This window comes from Lonchura striata, chromosome 2, assembly GCF_046129695.1.
Source record: "Lonchura striata isolate bLonStr1 chromosome 2, bLonStr1.mat, whole genome shotgun sequence".
NCBI classification, from domain to species: domain Eukaryota; kingdom Metazoa; phylum Chordata; class Aves; order Passeriformes; family Estrildidae; genus Lonchura; species Lonchura striata.
In genome coordinates this window covers 114,703,493-114,717,976 of record NC_134604.1, presented here as the reverse complement: position 1 = coordinate 114,717,976, position 14,484 = coordinate 114,703,493, and the positions used below count along the sequence as shown (strand labels likewise).

General features: G+C 44.4%; 1 protein-coding gene across 3 annotated transcripts in view; it reads left to right on the top strand.

The window, feature by feature from the left end:
* DYRK1A (dual specificity tyrosine phosphorylation regulated kinase 1A) overlaps positions 1–14,484 on the top strand; it is a 77,859-nt gene that overhangs the window by 37,534 nt on the left and 25,841 nt on the right. The window contains exon 1 of one of the 3 annotated variants that reach the window (XM_077781701.1): positions 5,509–5,676. The exons of the other annotated variants lie outside the window; for them this stretch is intronic. The gene's annotated coding sequence lies outside the window, so the exon portion shown is untranslated. Of the gene's footprint in view, positions 1–5,508; positions 5,677–14,484 lie in introns of those variants that run through there. 3 annotated transcript variants of the gene reach the window in all.

Below are 14,484 nucleotides of genomic sequence, written 5' to 3'. Positions count from 1 at the left end.
CTTCATTAACATTTCTGCTATGAACAGGACTTGGGGTGATCTTTTCCCAGAACACAGTTGTTGGATGAACCTTGAAGAATTCCTTCTGTGTTTGGTGTTTAGATCCTGTAAATAATTTTCCATCATCACCTTTCCTTGGGAATATCCAACTCTCTTTCCTCAGGTGAAATGCTTCCTCTGCACTTCTCTGGAGGTGAGGAAACCCAACCCAACACCAAACCATGGCAAATTATCTGCTCAGCTTTTCCTTGGTGTAGTTTACCTTCAGGAAATGCTGGAATGATTCCTTCCTTTCCTGCACCCCTTGGACGTCACCTGCTTTTTTTGGTGGCCCACTTGGATGCTGCAGGTGCAGGTGGCAGCTGTCAGGAGCTTGTTCTGGGAATTGACATTCCAGAAAAACCAGAGACTGATGGAAGGAGAGGCTCAAATGTTCCAGCCAGAACAGGGTGTCTTTGGTTTGTGCATCTTCCATGATGTCCCTGCAGGGGACAGGTGGCACTTCTTGGAAAGGAGGAGCCCAGTCATGGCAAATGGGAGTTTTTGTAACTGGGAATCAGATTTATGGATGCAGATCAGCTGAAGGAAAGCAGGGTTGGGTGGGATATTGGGCAGGAATTGTTCCCTGGGAGGGGCTGGGATGGAATTCCCAGATCTGGATTCCCCTGGATCTCTGGAAATGCCCAAGGCCAGGTTGGACACTGGGGCTTGGAGCAGTTTGGGATAATGGGAGGTGTCCCTGCCATGGCAGGGGTGGCACTGGATGATTTTTGAGATCCCTTCCAACCCAAACCATTCTAGGTTTCTGTAAGATGCAGACAAAATTTATCTTTTTAAATTTGCACAACTCTGATACTTGGGTATTGTTGCTCTCATCGTTATTATTAGTGTGAACAAACCCCCAGCTTTCATAGCTTTAATACCTACTCTTTAGTTTATGCTAGAAACAGTGAAACCTTAAAAGGAAAAATGCAAGGTACACTTAAAAAATAATTTTCTTAAATCACAGTATTATCCTAAAGGAATAATACTTTTTTTGTTTGTTTTGTGGATGGTTTTTGTTGTTGTGTTTTAAATTTTTCTGGGTTGAAATTTGTATTACTTGAGAGAAATCAATACAGTTTACAGTGAGCTCCACTTTGGGGTCATCCTGTTTGGATTAGTGAAGTTTGGCATCCCCAGGTTTTGGTGGTTTTGGAAGTACAGATCCAACCACACTTAAGGTTTTTTCTCCTTAAAAGCTGCTACTTCAAGGTGAGGCAAATCAAAAGAAGTAATTGCTTAAACTTAAAAGTGTGTGTACTAAATACAGGAATGATTACAAAGGCAGGAAATTGGGCTTTCAGATGAGTTCTTTGGAATTGTGAGTTTTGACTGGACTTTTCAGCCTCTTGCCTGGATTTATTTCTGATTTTTATTTTTGATTTTCTGATGAGCACTAAACTGGACATGGAAATACTGAAACCTTTTACTGGGGAATGATTTATTGTTTAGTGACTTGGGAACTCTGAGTGGAGTGTGTCAGGACTGGCTTCAGATGCCTGCTGTAAAATGCTGGTGTCAGAATATCAGTTATCAAATCATTGTCAAAGCAGCAGAAAAGTGGTTTAAAGTGCAGTTCACAGCCTGTGAGGATTTTATGGAATAGTTCTGCTGCTTCCAGGCAACTTTGGAGTGAGGATAAAATCTGGAATGTTATTATTTTATGAACTGTGATATGGATTAATAAGGACAGCGTGCCTAAGAGTTTTAAAGTATTCTGGTTTTTAGGAACTCTCTCAGAATTTGTGTTACTAATACAAAGTATTCTGGTTTTTAGGAACTCTGTCAGAATTTGTGTTATTAATACAGACTATCAAAGCAGTGCAATGTCTTCAAATGCAACAGAACTTCTCTGTAGCTAAAATTTAACTGCTATAAATTTCCCTTGGAGTGACATGAATTACTTCAAAATCATCCATGAAATCAGCCAGCGAGGGAATTCCCTGGAATCATCACACCAGCAGCTTCCCCATAATCGAGGTGGAATTTATAATGGTGGATATTTTTTTGTAGTTCACTTTTTCACTTAAAAAGCCTCTGTGTGCGTGTGTTGTTCCTTAAAGGTGTGTGATAGGTTAACAGCAATCTCAAATCCAATCCCAAAAATCCCAAACTGTACGGGCAGTTTGGGATTAGTAAAGGAAAAAAGACTTTTAATATCAATAGGGCTGTGCAAATCCTGCACGTGGAAGGAGGGGACAGCCCAAATTCTGAAAATACACACTTGCCCACGTGCCAAGTTATTTTATTTTTACAGTTGGTTTTATTTTAAAATTGTCATCGCCGTGTTAGATGAAATCCACCTTTATTTATGGCAGCCACCAGAGCTGGGTGGATGTCACCCAGTGAAATAGTTTGAAAATACATGGGATTATTTAACCGAGTTAAAAAGATTCTGCATCAATTCCTAACCCTGCCTGTATTCAAACTACAAAAGTACTTTGAGATCCTCCCCCTCTCTCCTGAAAGCTGTTCTCTTTGGTCAGGTATTGAATAATTTATATCATGTGAGACTCTTGCACATGATGTATTCATCCCTTGTTTAGCGCTTACATTCATGGTTTGGCATGCTGGCTGTACATTGATATGGGAGATGCTTCCCATTTTTTCTCTACCAACTGTTTAAATATATCTTGTGCCTCAGTAACTACAAATGGGAAATAGAATAATTCAAGTAATTTCCCTTGATGGGTTTGATGCGTAGGAAAAGATTTCTTTTTAATTTTTTTTTTATTTTTTAATACAGATCTGTTTGTGCAAAAGGAGAGCTTTAAAAATGATGCTGATATTTACGCTAACTTTATGTTCAGCTGGAAATGCCTGAGCCATCAGGCCGGGTATTGATTTGGGATAAAATATTGGGTGTTTTTCACCTCTCGTGCGGTTTGACGTGCAGGTAATTTATTCCATCTCTAATTAGTTTTTTGCTCTGCAAACTGCAAATTGTGAGTAATGTTCTTTGGAGGTGGGGGAAGGAGGAGGCGCTGCACCAACACGGGGAACTCTCGGTTAAGTGCTGATAAAAGTATTTCCCTGAAAGGCCAGCGGAGCACGGGGATTAGTGCTGCAAAGTCCCAGCCCAGCCCAGATTGCTCAGAAAATCTTGTAAGCCCTGCTCAGGTAACGCTGCTGCTGCTGCAGGGGCTGCGAGAGGAGCACGGAATAAACGCAATAAATGAGTCCCAAAAGCTGCCACGAGATAAAGAATGGGCGGCGCTGATTTTTGGGGTGTGTAGTGCACACACACTGAGGGAGTTGCTGGTGTTTAAGAGCATGGAAGGAGATATTTCCATAGTTTCACTACTGCTGAAATGTCCAAAATGAAGTTGTTGGATGAGGGAGAGATTCAGGAGCTTCACTGAGAGAGTTGCTGGTGGTTTAGGACATATAGGGAGAGATTCAGGAGCTTCACTGAGGGAGTTGCTGGTGTTTTAAGACATCGATGGAGATATTTCAATAGTTTCACTACTGCTAAAATATCCAAAATGAAGTTGTTGGATGAATGAGAGATTCCAGGAGCTTCACTGAGGGAGTTGCTGGTGGTTTAGGGCATGGAGGGAGAGATTCAGGAGCTTCACTGAGGGAGTTACTGGTGGTTTAGGGCATGGAGGGAGAGATTTCAGGAGCTTCACTGAGGGAGCTGCTGGTGTTTTAAGACATCGATGGAGATATTTCAATAGTTTCAATACTTCTAAAATATCCAAAATGAAGTTGTTGGATGAATGAGAGATTCCAGGAGCTTCACTGAGGGAGTTACTGGTGGTTTAGGGCATGGAGGGAGAGATTCAGGAGCTTCACTGAGGGAGTTGCTGGTGTTCCAGGGCATGGAGGGAGATACTTCAATAGTTTCACTACTGCTGAAATGTCCAAAATGAAGTTGTTGGATGTGGAATCTTTTAGGGCATATAGGGAGAGATTTCAGGAGCTTCACTGAGGGAGTTGCTGGTGTTTTAAGACATCGATGGAGATATTTCGATAGTTTCACTACTGCTAAAATGTCCAAAATGAAGTTGTTGGATGAATGAGAGATTCCAGGAGCTTCACTGAGGGAGTTGCTGGTGTTCCAGGGCATGGAGGGAGAGATTCAGGAGCTTCACTGAGGGAGTTGCTGGTGTTTTAAGACATCGATGGAGATATTTCAATAGTTTCACTACTGCTAAAATGTCCAAAATGAAGTAGTTGGATGTGGGAGAGATTTCAGGAGCTTCACTGAGAGAGTTACTAGGGTTTTAAGACACAGGAGATATTTCCATAGTTTCATTACTGCTAAAATGTCCAAAATGAAGTTACTGGATGACTGGGAGAGTTGCTGGTGGTTTAGGACATATAGGGAGAGATTCAGGAGCTTCACTGAGGGAGTTGCTGGTGGTTTAGGGCATGGAAGGAGATATTTCCATAGTTTCACTGCTGCTAAAATGTCCAAAATGAAGTTGTTGGATGTGGGAGAGATTTCAGGAGCTTCACTGAGAGAGTTACTAGGGTTTTAAGACACGGAACGAGATATTTCCATAGTTTCACTACTGCTAAAATATCCAAAATGAAGTTGTTGGATGAATGAGAGATTCCAGGAGCTTCACTGAGGGAGTTGCTGGTGGTTTAGGGCATGGAGGGAGAGATTCAGGAACTTCACTGAGGGAGTTGCTGGTGGTTTAAGACACGGAAGATCTTTCCATAGTTTCACTACTGCTGAAATGTCCAAAATGAAGTTGTTGGATGTGGGAGAGATTTCAGGAGCTTCACTGAGAGAGTTACTAGGGTTTTAAGACACGGAAGGAGATATTCCCATAGTTTCACTACTGCTAAAATGTCCAAAATGAAGTAGTTGGATGTGGGAGAGATTTCAGGAGCTTCACTGAGAGAGTTACTAGGGTTTTAAGACACGGAACGAGATATTTCCATAGTTTCACTACTGCTAAAATATCCAAAATGAAGTTGTTGGATGAATGAGAGATTCCAGGAGCTTCACTGAGGGAGTTACTGGTGGTTTAGGGCATGGAGGGAGATATTCCCATAGTTTCACTACTGCTAAAATGTCCAAAATGAAGTTGTTGGATGACTGAGAGATTTCAGGAGCTTCACTGGGAGAGTTACTAGGGTTTTAAGAGACGGAAGGAGATATTTCAGTAGTTCCACTGCTGCTAAAATATCCAAAATGAAGTTGTTTAATGAGGGAGCCGGTACAGCTTTGACGTTCTGTTGGAACTGACATTTTGGACGCTCGGTAAAATCAGGTTCCCCGCTGCAGCTCGGAAAAGTTGGGCCGTGCTGGGGACCCCCGAGGGCAGGGATCGCTGTGCCCGTGTCCCCTCCTTGGCCGTGCCCGGTGCAGGTGCTGTCCCCGCCGTGCCCGGGGGCACCTTGTCCCCTGTCCGGGGGCACCTTGTCCCCTGTCCGGGGGCACCTTGTCCCCTGTCCGGGGGCACGGTGGCGGGGAACAGGAAGCACCCCCACCCCTCGGCAGGTGAGTGACTCGCAGCGGCGCTGGCACATCGCTGCCGGGCTCGGCAAAGTGCAGGAAAACATGCCCGGCACCGCTGCGGCCGCCACGGCGTAGAGACAGAGGGAGAGAGGGGACAGCGCTGCTGCTGCTGTGCTGCTGCTGTGCTGCTGCAGGGACAGCCGGGGGCTTCCAGAGTAAGTCTGTCTGTCTGTCACTCTTTGCATTTCCAGCCGCCGGTTTGCCACAGCCGCATCCCCCCCTGCGCGTGGGAAGGGGGATCTCCCCAGCAGCCCTGCGAGCGGTGCTGGTCAGTGATGGATTCACGCCGTCACAGGCACAGAGACACCAATATGCTGTCAGATAATATTTTTTTTTTCTTCTTCTTCTTTAAAAGATCGGTCAAAAGAAAAAAAAAAAAAAATCTGCTTATTTCCCGTAGGATGCTTCAGCATCGCTCATGGTCAGTCGTTAGCGGCGGTGGAACGAGCTGAAATTTCATTTGCTTAAAAAATGTCGCGGGGGGTGTGTGTGAATAATAATAATTATAATAATAATAATTATAATAATGATAATAATAATAAAGGATGTTGTGTCGTTAGGGTTAAACCCAAACCAGTGAAACATCAATTCAGATCTTTGAGAAAAAGGGAAGGACAAGGAGTAGCCTGACACAGTAATTTTAGGAGGTGACCTGCCTAAGGAAGGCAGCGACGGGGAACTTTAGAGCTTTTTAAAGCCGCGGCAAGAATTCCAGCCGGGCTCGCTCCCGCCCGGCAGCGCTGGGGGAAATCTTTCGCATCCCAGCCCTGGAGAAGGCGTCCCGGAGCGGGGCGAGGCGAAATCCTAACGCGGGCGCGCTTATCCGTAAATCCCGTGTATCATGGCTGCGCCGCCCTGCCCTTGCTGTGGGGGTGAAATGTAGAACATGAGCCTGATCCTCGGGAGATGGAGCTAATTTCGCCCTAAACTGGAAAGTGTTAACAGCGCCCGGCGAATGTGACAAAGCTCAATCGCGCTCCTTGTTTATGGAGCCCGCGCCCATTGGCCGCCGCGCGCCAGCTCTGCCCTGGCAACTGCGCGCCCGCATTTGCATAGCGCGCCGCCATTGGGCCCCGCCGCGGCGCCGCCAGCCAATGGCGCGGCGCGGCGCGGGGTGGGCTATGCTAATGAGGCGCTGTTGCTGGGGCGCGCTGCGGCAGCCGGGGATGCGCTGAGGGGAGCGCCGGGATCGGCTTCCCCCTCACGCGCGCGCCTGCGCCGTGCGCGCCGCCCTCGCGGCGGCCCCAGCCGCTCCGTCCGATGCTGGCGCCCCCAGCATCCCCCCGATTTTTAGTTTATTTCCTAAATAAAATGCCCCAAAGTAGCCGGCTGCCCTCAGAGCGCTGATGGAGCCGCCCTCGCGGCGGCCCCAGCCGCTCCGTCCGATGCTGGCGCCCCCAGCATCCCCCCGATTTTTAGTTTATTTCCTAAATAAAGCACCCCAAAGTAGCCGGCTGCCCTCAGAGCGCTGATGCGCTCGCCTCGCCCCTTCTCGCTGTCCGAGATCAGCATCTGAATCTCTTTACAACAATCTGTTTCTGGAACACACACACACACTCACCTTTCAAAAATGGTGTGTTCACAGCCCACCCCACCAAAAAAAAACAAAACCTCCACACCAAAAATCAAGTCCTCAGCTCTAAGTGGAGTCCTGTGTTTTTTCTGTCCTAAATATCATTCCTGTCTAAGAATATTGGGGAATCGGAGCTTAAAAATCTATTCTGCTGCTTAAATCTTCATCTGTATCTGTCCTTTTTTCCTTTCCCTGCTTTCCCAGCAGCTTTTTCTCCTGTTCAGTCATGGATCACTTTACCTTCTCCAGTCCTGCTCCCCACTCCCTCCCTCTGTCTTCCTCAGTGTCCAATTCCTGTATTTTCTTCCATAACTGCTCACATTCTCTCCTTCCAACTCACTGAAACTGACTGTAAGGGTAACAAATTGTTTAACTGAGTCAATCCAGCTACATTCCATGCTGCTTTCCCCTTTTTTTCCCCCCTCTTCTCTTTCTCATAAGTATCACTATGTATCTGCGGTTTGATACCACCTGGCATTTGCTAATAATGGTGGGAATTCCTGTCACCAGCAGATTTTTGGTTAAATCTGATTTTTACCATGGTGGAATTTTAATTTTTTGACTGTTTTCTAAATCCTTCCGAAAACTTCAGGTTCAAAAGAGGGGAATTTAGTTTCTCTTGGATAAAGCAAATATTTTCACAGAGAAACGTAGTGATTTCTAGAACCAAAAACTTGTTTTAATCAGAATTGTGTGTACTTGAAGTTTCCTTGAAGCCTTCTGAAAATTAAGTTTAGAGGTTCTTTTATAGCGTGCTTAAGGGATAAAATAATGCCAATTTAAACTTTGTGTCAGTAAATTTCTGCTGTATTAGGAGATTACCGTGGTTTATAAAATATTTTTCTCCTTATTAACTGAATTTGACAGAATTTTTTGTTTGCATTTGTGACTTTTCACTCGGAACTGAGGGGCAGGTGTGGGTCTTTCAGGAGGATTAAAGATGCAGAGGTAGTTGGAGTTAAGTAATGATTGGAAACCTGTGTTTGGAATAATATTCACACTTCAGTCTTTATTTCTGCTTTAAGAGCTGCTGTGCTTGTTCAGCCAAAGGTTGGACTTGATGATCTTGGAGGTATTTTCCAACATTATTGTTTCTGTGAGTCTTTGAACTTTCACCATGATCATAAAAAAAGTTTATCTCCATTTCCCTCTCTCCTTGATATTCCCTCCTTTTAATGGCAGGCTTTTCATTCAATTGGAAAAGTGATAAACCTTAGAATAATTGCATGAAATCATAAATTGCACATGAATTTGTAGAGGGAGACAAAAAACTTCAGAACCTCAACCTTGGCACATATTCACAGCATCAGTGACCTCTGGAAAACAAAGATTTGGGTAATTTTTATTTGTCAGTTTTAAAGTTTTTAGTTCTCTTTTTGAAATACAGGTTATTAACAATTTGGTAATAAAGTATTGACTGCTGAGATATTGTTTCACTCACTTGTTTGTCATTAAATAAATAAATACACGCTGGGGTGAATCAGCAGCCAAAGTCCTTGAGTTTGACCAATGTTCCTGAGGAGCTGGACAGAGTTCCAGTGTGGCAGGAAAACTTGGGAAGAACTTGTTAGAAAAGGGGAAAACCTTCACTAGGAGCTCTGTTGGTGTGTGTAAAGTCATTTCCTCCCTAAATCCTGGGATATCCTCCTCTCTTGGAGGATCACACGAGGGCAGGACGTCAAAAAGGAGATTTTTTAACCTAACCTGTACAGCTGCTCCTCTGTGGAGCTCTGTAGAACAGAGATTTACCTGCTAGGATGTGTCCCTTGTCTTTGCAAAGTCCTGAATGTGCAGAAATCTAAATTATGAAAGCCATGTCTGGCTGTTTTTCTGCAGAACAGGAGAAAATCCAGAATTCTACAGAAGGAAATGATTGTTTGTGAATTCCGAGGATGCAAAAACAATGACCGCTCTATAGAATATATAAGCAGCCAGGAATAATTTCATTTGGAGCACAGTCTGAAGAGTGGCAAGGGATATTATGTTAAACACAATGAAAATAAAAAGATCTATTGTATGGCCACCTATTCAGCAAGAACTGCTTCCATTCTGCCCCCTAAAACAAACAGGGCATTCATGGAGCTAAACAGAATCATAACTTATTGACATGGAGGCACAGAATTAAAGCTGGGGAAGGATTCTGGCCTTTCCTAATTTTTGGGTACAGTTCTCTTCATTTCAGTGGATTTTTAGTCCATTCAGTCCTTTGTAGGCGTGTCCCTGTTTCCTTGTGGAATTCCAGGTGATTTTTAGCTGTGTTTTCAAGCAGGTGCTTCTCCAGGGCAGCAATGAAAAGCAGAGGTCTCAGAGAGCTTAATTTGGACTTTGAAAGTTCACAGTGCCTGTGTTTCCTGTAGGTCTTAGCTGAGAATTTTGGCAATCTTGGGCTTCATTTATGAAAAAAAAAAAGTGGTTTCACTTTCACAACATTTTCTCAGTTCTAAGATTCTCCGGAGTGTACTCAAAGTCATATTTATAAGTTAATGAAACACAGATTTATATACTGTGTTGCCAGTGGATTAAATGAGTTTTGGAAACTTCTTTCTCTTGTAGTGGGAGAATTACAATGAGCAGCAGCGTTCAGTCCTTCTGGTACCAGATTTTTCAAGTGGCCTTTTTTATTTGAAAATATTTCCCACAGTGTTTCCCTGTGACAGGTCTGAGCTCCAGTTTTTCTCCAGGAAAGGGAACTGGTGTCCTCTGATTGCACAAAAACCACAGACCACAAGTCCTGCCCAAAGTCCACCTCCTGCTGCAGCTCATCCAGGGAAGGAGCTGGCCAAGACAGGCTCAGCAGTGGCACAACAGTTCATGAACTTGCTCTTGGCCTGCTTTTCTTCCAGGCTGGGAAGAGATGGCACCCAGGAGTTTGATGTCACCTCCTGAGCACTTCCTGCAGCTCTGGCCAGTGGGGGAGAGCAGGAGGAACCCGTGGGTGTGTTGGCCCATGAATGGGGTTGGGGAGCGGGGTCGTTTCTAAGTTTAGGGTTCCATTCTGCTGGGAGGGAAAGCAGTGTTTGGCATTTCTGTACAGGGAAGTTGCCTGAATAGTTATTGTAGGATCACTTCTGAAGCAGCCATTCTTAATAATTCCCCCCACAAGAATAAAGTTCCTCCAGAGGAGGAACTCTGTGAGATATTTATAACGGGATTGTTCTCCGGGAGCTGCCGCAGGTAATTTCCCTTTGTTCCCTGAGTTCTCTCAGCTTTTCCCTGGGTTCCCTCAGCTTTTCCCACTCCAGACCAGGCAGAGTGAGGTCCCTGGACCCCCACGTTCTCAGGCAGTCACTCCAAACCCGTGTGTGGGGACAATGGGCCGAGCAGGGCTGCAGGAGTTCACGCAGAGTTCAGGTTGGCGTGTGCTCATTGCCTGAAAGATGATTGTTCTAAACTCTGCAGTCCCCCAGGGCTGACATTTGTGATGCTCAGGCAGAACTCTGGTAGGTCTAACTCGTCTTCAGCGTGGGTTTATTTGAACAGAGAGTTCTCAGATACAAGTGCTTGTTGCTGATTGCTCCCTGGCTGTTTCAGGATGTGCTGATACACCTCAGAGCTGGTTGGGTATTAGACCAGTGCAGGGATCTGGCTCCCTTTTCCAGACACTCTTCAATAGCTGAGCTGTCACAATGTTCAAGGATGCTGAGTGCTTTTCCAGGCAGAGATTTTGAAAAATAAAGTTGATCTGAAATCTGCAAAACTATTAACTTTGCAAAAAAAAGAAAAAAAAAAATCTTCTGTGAAGGAAGAGGGTTGTACAACTCCTCAGCTAACAGACTTAGAGTGGATATTGGGCTGCTTTCACATCACTCATTTAAACTCAGAAAAAAGCAACAAGAAGTACTTGCCTTCACCTGTGGAAATGAAAAGATTTAAAGTCTGAACCTGTCCTGCACAGTAAGAACTGTGCTTGCTCTGTGGTGTGGCTGCTGAACTCTGAGTGTGGGAAGCAGAACACCCTTTGTGGCAAACGAGACACTTCACACTTTTATTCTCTGCTGGTGTTTGCTGGCAGGTTCTCACTCAGCTGCCAGCATAGCCCTGGGAGGGAATAGAGGGAACACCTGCACATGGCTGAACAACATGGAAAGGGAGGTGGGATAGGAGGGAGAGAAAGAAGCTCACAACATTTTGGGTCAAAGCAATGATCTTTGGAGGGAAAATGTTGAAGAAAAGGAGGAAAAGTTCTAGCGAGGCAAAGAGAATGGCAGATCAATTATGCAGAGGAAGTTTCACACTTCATCCTGAGATCATGATCATCTTAATTCCACCCCCTGCCATGGGCAAGGAAATCTCCCACTATCCCAGGTTGCTCCAAACCCTGTCCAGCATGGCCTTGGATGCTTCCAAACATGGGGAATTCCTGCATTTAAACTTTTAAAAGTATGAAATAAATGCTGATGGGACTTTCACTGCTTTTACCTGCTTCATCTTGCACAACCATCAGCAGGCAGGGAAGTGTTTTAAGGCTGTTCAAAGCTTCTGTTATCAGCAAGATAACTCTTTATCATGTCATGGAACCAAGATCTGCTGCTGCACTTGGGAGATGCTTCTGTCAGTCTTGAAGGTAGATTTCCATCCCTCACAGGGTCCAAACTGTCACCTTTTTGGGGGCTAATTTTTAATTGTGAGATGAGAAGTAGGAAGACATATTAAGGAAATGTCACTTTTTAATGCTCTAATGGTTTTTGTCTGACTTTGCCTCCTTTTTTAAATTTCACTATGAATGCACTTCAGTAGAACACTGAGGTTTGACAGAGGGACAAAGAGAGTCACAAAGATGCTTTGAGAAGCAAAGTAGATCTTTAATGAGCTGGGTGACAGGAATGCAAAGAAACCTTGGAATTCCTGTTGGGATTTTCAGCTGCAGTCCCACCCAAGAGAGGAACTACTCTAACAACTCCTGATCCAGAGAGAAATCTCATTTTGTGCTGACTTTGTGACACGGAAATATGGAAACCTTGAGGCTGGGAGAGACCTTTGGAGGATGCCCAGTCCTGTGGCCAGCTGGGCTTTGGCTACAATCCACTGATTTTTTCTGCATTGATGCTCCACTCTTGGGATCACTCCGTCACCTGCAGCTCTTCCCCATCAGTCAGGGAATTTTTGTGCCTCACTGTAGCTGAAAGGAAAGGCCAGGGATGTGTTTTACCACCAAAAATGCTTTTTTTTTGGGAGGAAGTTTAACTGAGTTAAATGAGTTACGTGGACTGATGTCAAAATGAGAATAACGGGATCTCAAATGGATGAGGTAGGAAATTGAATCTGCATTGAGTTCTTAAAAATGTATGCAAAAATTTCCACAAACTTTCCCATTACTACACATCAGTTGTAGTTCATTTGTAGGCTGCTCAGTAATCACAATGTCAAATATTTCTTACACCCGCAGTTAATAATTTCTTTATTGCTTGGAAAAATCATAAAATCACAGAATGGTTTGGGTTGAAAGGAACCTTAAAATCATCCAGTTCCACCCCCTACCATGGGCAGGGATAACTTCCACTGTTCCACCTGGCCTTGGACCCTTCCAGGGATGGGGAGGCCCTAAAACATCCGTTAAAAAAAAAAAATCTATTTAAAACACAGCTATTTTGAATGACAAAAATATTTTCCATCTTCACCAAATAAATAAATATATTCTTGAACTTCTTCCACTGTGTTGAGATGATGCTTTAAGAAATAAACCTTCTCCTTTATGAGGAAATCCATTTTTGCAGTGTGTCTATTTTCAGAGAGTTCTGTGAGCCTCTTTTGAGTGCAAATACAAATCAAGGTGGGTATTTTTATGCCTCCCCTGAACTAACATTAGGTAAGGCCTATTTGTAAGACAATGCTACCCACTCCAAATCCATAATTTTTTCCCTTAATGTACTTCATGCTTAGAGATCTTGGCATATGTTTTGGGAATTTTTGCTTCATTTTCTTCCCAAGGTGCTTTACAAAGTGTGATCACTCGAACTCGTAGTGGTTAAAAAGGAAAACTGTTGATGGACTACACCTTGTTCACAGATATTTCTGTCCTGTGAGATCAAGTGCCTGTGGATTTTAGTCCTGCCCTGGTGGTCAGCAGATCTCTGATTTTTTTTGAGTGTCTGGAGCTCTCCAGATGAGCCAAAAAAGCAATCTCAGAGCCACCAGAGGCTGTGTGAGCCCCAGTTAATGGCTGTGCACAAATGTCCCTATTTCTGGAGCCACTCCTCGACCTAAAACTAAAGGAGGTCAAGATTTCTATTCTAACCAGTCCTTCTTTCCCCTCCTTTCTCCTGCTGTGTCACCGAGTGTTTCTAGGAGTGTTCCTTTGGGATCAGCGGTGCTGGGATAGCATTGCAGGGGTCAGGAGTAGAGCCTGGGATGTGGCAAGGGCTGAGCAGGGCTTTGTTGTGCTGGTGGCCAGGGCTGTGAGCCCCAGGGCCTTCCCTTCCCTTCCCTTCCCTTCCCTTCCCTTCCCTTCCCTTCCCTTCCCTTCCCTTCCCTTCCCTTCCCTTCCCTTCCCTTCCCTTCCCTTCCCTTCCCTTCCCTTCCCTTCCCTTCCCTTCCCTTCCCTTCCCTTCCCTTCCCTTCCCTTCCCTTCCCTTCCCTTCCCTTCCCTTCCCTTCCCTTCCCTTCCCTTCCCTTCCCTTCCCGGGGTGACTCAAACCCTTTTCCATTTGGGATGGGAACACGGGGATGAGGTGGCCAATTCCCATCATCTCCTTGTCATCCTTCACGTCACCAGCCTGGTCAGGCTCTAATTTTGTCCTTTTTTCAGAGATTTGCTGTGGAACCGTTGGTGTTCCTGGGTTGAGAAGGTTCTTGTTGGACACAGTTTGGATTTGTGGTGTCACATTTGGTATGGGACTGTCCTCCAAGCCAGCAGGGATCTTTTTGGTAGTCATAAACAGCAAATCTTAAAAAAAAAAAAAAAAAATTAACCAAAATATCAAAATTACGGATTTGGGTGCAGGTGGACTTGGGAGGAAAAGGTCTCCAAGCATGAAAAGTTTCCAGCTGAACCAAAACATCACAACTGTCGTTTTGTGGGATAATTACACTTTGAACTCTTCTGCTTTTTTATTTTATTTTAAATGTGTGTAGTGCATTATTCAGTTTATCCTCAGACTTGTTGTGATTTTTGGAATGTCAGAAGATCCTGTGAAGTCAAACTGTAAATGAGAACTCCATGGTGCCAGGGTTTTTGGGTTTATATATTTGAGCTTTCTGCTTTTTGTAGGAACAAATGGGAGGGCAGAATTTTTTTAATAAAATTTGTTTTTATTAAGTTATGTAATTGGCCAGATATCTCTCTATTGGAAACCTATGGCCTGAGGTAAGAAAATGCAAGATTTAAACCTTTGAAAGTAACTGGCTCTGCACTTCAGAATTAGTGGTATTTTTGACACTCTGATTTAAATAT